Source organism: Suncus etruscus, chromosome 6 (assembly GCF_024139225.1).
Source record: "Suncus etruscus isolate mSunEtr1 chromosome 6, mSunEtr1.pri.cur, whole genome shotgun sequence".
In the NCBI taxonomy this organism is placed as follows: Eukaryota; Metazoa; Chordata; class Mammalia; order Eulipotyphla; family Soricidae; genus Suncus; species Suncus etruscus.
This window is the reverse complement of record NC_064853.1, coordinates 101150961-101155889: the sequence shown is the minus strand read 5'-3', so window position 1 is coordinate 101155889 and position 4929 is coordinate 101150961.

Below are 4929 nucleotides of genomic sequence, written 5' to 3'. Positions count from 1 at the left end.
TGTGTGATTACCAATTAGGAGAAACTGTGCATGTCGCCTGTGCATGTTTCTCTATTGTTCTGTGTCCTGAACCTCTCCTGAGTGGGCCGAGAAGGACCCAGCAAAATCGCTCTCCTAGAGGTTCCTTTTTGCTTCACAGCCACACACTCTTTCTAACAAATGACCCCACCACAACATGCAGAAAAAGTAACACTACAAGCATGACAATGGGAAACCTTGCAGGCAAACACCATGCTCAGAGAATGAAGATGATAGCTCTGATGACCCAAAAAATACCAACCATCTGACTAACCTCTCAGATAAGGAGTTTAGAATAGAAATATGGAGGATCCTCATGGAAATCAAGGAAAACATAGCTCTAGCTGAACAGAACACAAAGACAGAAATCAGAAAACTCCAAATTGAAATAACAGATCTGAAAAACACAGTAGAGATACTCCTCGCTTAATGGCCCACCTGTTTGGCATTTTTCACGCTTACAACCATCTCTTCACCATTATTTATTTTATTTTAAATATTCTTTTTCCATATTGTACACTCTACAGTACAGTACTGTGGTTTTTGGTGCTATAAAAATGGTTGTAAATTATACAACCTATGCAAATTAAAACAAGAGGAAGTATTCAGTTTGATCTTTCTCATGATTTTACTTATTCAGAATACTGTATTTAAAGTACTATGTATATATTGTACTACTATGCATATACTGTATACAGTACATGCAATTCCTCATTTAACAACCAATTCGCTTAACGACCAAGTCTTTGAAATGGAACTTGGTCGTTAAGTGAGGACTATCTGTAGCTCAACTGAAAAGCTCAATAGAAAGCCTCTCCAGCAGGGTAACTGTAGCTGAGGAAAGAATCAGTGAACTAGAAGATTAAATGCCAAACAACTCTATACAGCAGAAGAGATTGGAAAAGAAATTTAAAGCAAATGATCATACAATGGAAAAAGTACTCAAAGAATGTGAATAGATGAAAATAGAAGTCTTTGATAAACTCAACAAAAATGACATAAGGATCATAGGAGTCCCAGAGGCCCAGGAAGAGGATCCACAGGAAGAATCAACAGTCAAAGTCATCATCACAGAGAAAATCCCAGAGCTAAAGACTGCAGGCAATCAAATCCTGCATGCCAGAGGAGTACCAACTGAAAGAGACCCGAAGAAAGAAAAACACCCCAAGACACATCCTAGTCACAATGACAAAGCCTATAGATAGAGACAAAATACTAAAAGCAGCAAGATCAAAAAGGGAAATTACATTAAAAGGAGATTTACAGCAGACATGTCACAAGAAACTCTCAAGGCCAGAAGTGAGATATTGTGACAAGATTGAATGAAATGTAGGCTTTACCTAGAATACTGCACCCAGTCCAACTCACATTCAGGTTTGAAGGAAGATTACATAGCTTCATGGACAATCAACAGCTCAGAAACTTTACAAATGCAAAACCAGCCTTAAAGGAAAAACTGAAAGGTCTACTTTAAGACAAGACAGACCACTAGACATGCCAAACTTATACACAAAGATGACATTAAATCCCATGATAATCATCTCCCTCAATGTCAATAGACTAAATGCACCCGTTAAGAAACACAGAATGGCTAAAAGGATCAAAAATATGAAACCAACCTTCTGCTGCCTACAAAAAAACACAGCTGAATAGTCAGAACAAACATAGACTCAAAATCAAAGGCTGGAGGAAAATCATCCAAGCAAACAACACCCTTAAAAAAGCTGGGGTGTGGGCCCGGAGAGATAGCACAGTGGCGTTTGCCTTGCAAGCAGCCAATCCAGGACCAAAGGTGGTTGGTTCAAATCCCGGTGTCCCATATGGTCCCCCGTGCCTGCCAGGAGCTATTTCTGAGCAGACAGCCAGGAGTAACCCCTGAGCACCGCCGGGTGTGACCCAAAAACCAAAAAAAAAAAAAAAAAAAAAAAAAAAAAAAAAAAAAAGCTGGGGTGGCCATATTAATATTTGATGACAGTTTCAGAAAAGTTGTAAGGGACAAAGATGGACACTTTGTGCTAATCAGGGTATATGTGCAACAGGAAAAAAATCATGCTACAAAACATATATGCACCCAATGAGAGACCAGAAAATTATCCAATACAATTATTAACAAATTTGAAAAAGGACATCAATAATAACACAATAATTGTGGGAGACCTCAACATGGCCCTGTCAACACTTGATAAGTCAACCAGACTGAAACCCAACAAAAATATACTAGCTCTGAAAAGAGAAATAGAAGAAAGAGGCCTAGTAGATATATATAGGACACTCCATCTGGATACACCTGGATACACATTCTTCTCCAACATACATGGGTCATTCTCCAAGATAGACCACATGCTGGCACATAAAACATATCTCCAATCAAGAGGATAAAAATTTTGCAGACTACCTTTACTGACCACAAGGCTCTGAAATTAGATGTGAACTACAAAGGGACACAGAAGAAGAACGTTAACAAATGGAAATTAAACAGCCTGCTACTGAACAAACAGTGGGTCCGAGATGAAATCAAGAGGAAATCAAAACTATTTTGGAAACAAATGACAATAGAGACACAATTGTCAGAATCTATGGGACACAGCAAAAGCAGTACTGACAGAAAAATTTATAGCTTTGCAAGCACACATTTGGAAGGAAGAAGAGGCATACCTCAATAGCCTAATAACACAGCTCATAAAATTAGGAAATGATCAACAAAACGAACCAAAAATAGGGAGACAGAAGGAAATAACAAAGCTTAGAGCAGAAATCAATGAAGTGGAAACCCAAAAAACAATCCAAAACATCAACAAAAGCAGAAGTTGATTCTTTGAAAAACTAAACAAGATTGATAGACCATTGGCAAAACTCAATAGAAAGAGAGAAAGAGAGATAAATTTGATAACCCATATTAGAAAGGAAAAGTGAGAGATTACTACAGATATTGCATAGATTCAAAGAATAATCAGAGACTACTTTGAGAAACTCTATGCCACCAAATATGAGACTCTGGAAGAAATGGATAAATTCTTGGACTCCTATAACCATCCACAGTTGAATAAGGAAGATGTAGCATATCTAAACACCCCCATCACCATTGAGGAATAAGCTGGAGTACTCAGAGAATGTTCCCCAGACATACAATCACCTAATTTTTGATAAAGGAGCAAGAAATCCTAATTGGAGCAAGGATAGCCTCTTCAATAGGTGGTGTTGGCACAACTGGTTAGCCACCTGCAAAAAAGCAAACTCAAACCCCAAGCTAACACCATGTACAAAGGTAAAATCCAAGTGGATTAAAGACCTTGATATCAGACCTGAAACCATAAGGTATATAGAACAACTTGTAGGTAAAACACTTCATGACATTGAGACTAAAGGCATCTTTAAGGAGAAAACAGCACTCTCCAAACAAATGAAAGCAGAGGTAAACAGATGTAATATATTAAGCTGAGAAGCTTCTGCACCTTAGTGCCCAGGATATAAGAGCCACCCACTGAGTAGGAGAAACTATTCACTCAATACTCATCAAATAAGGGGCTAATATCCAAAATATACAAGGCACTGACAGAACTTTACAAGAACAAAACATCTAATCTCGTCCAAAAAAATAGGAGAAGTAAACAGACACTTTGATAATGAAGAAATACAAATGGCCAAAAGGTACATGAAAAAATACTCCACAACACTAATCATCAGGGAAATGCAAACCAAAACAACTAGGAGGTACCATCTCATGCTACAGAGATTGGCGCATATCACAAAGAATGAGAACAAGCAGTGCTGGGGGGATGTGGAGAAAAAGGAACTCTTATTCACTGCTGGTAGTAATGCCATCTAGTCCAGCCTTTATGAAAGCGATATGGGGATTCCTCCAAAACCTGGAAATTGAGTTCCCAGATGATCCAGCTATACCACTCCTAGGGATATACCCTAGGAACACAAAAATACAATACAAAATCCCTTCTTTACACCTATATTCATTGAAGTGCTATTTACAGTAGCCAGAGTCTGTAAACAACTAAAATGCCCTTCAACAGATGAATGGCTAAAGAAACTGTGGTACATATACACAATGGAATATTATGCAGCCATCAGGAGAGATGAAGTCATGGAATTCTCCTATACATGGATGTACATGGAATCTATTATGCTAATTTAAATAAGTCAGAGGGAGAGAGATAGACACAGATAGATATTCATCTGTGGGTTTTAAAAAAAAATAAAAGACATTTTTACAATAATCCTCAGAGACAAAGAGAGGAGGTCTGGAAGGGCCAGCTCATGACATGAAGCTCACCACAAAGAGTGATGAGTGCAGTTAGAGAAATAACTACACTGAGAACTATCATAACAATGTGAATGAATGAGGGAAGTGGAAATCCTGTCTAGAGTACAGGTGGGAGTAGGGTAGGGAGGAAGGATATTTGGAACATTGGTAGTAGCAATGTTGCATCATTGAAAGGGGGTGCTCTTTATATGACTGAAACCCAACTACAATCATATTTGTAATCAAGGTGCTTAAATAAAGATATTAATATAAAAAAGAAGAGCCTTGTATCCAATGTGTTTAAATAAAATAAATTTTACATTTTAAATTTTTCTAAAAATAATTAAATGTAAGTGTGACTAGTAAAACAGAGAAATTAAATTTCTAATTTTATTTCATTTTAATTCACCTAAATTCAAATATCCACTAGTGACTACTATATTATATATATACAACCCTTGGAAGACAGAGAAGACTAGAACATAGATAACTTACAAATGCTTACAATATAAGCATTTTGTGTATAGGAAAGAATAAATAAGTTCCTTAGTGCAAGGTATAAATAGAAAGGAGAAGAAAAATGTTCCTAATATTGGAGCTAAGACTTGAAAAATGTATTCATGTGATGGCCGCCATTGGTGAGGAGAGCATTTCAA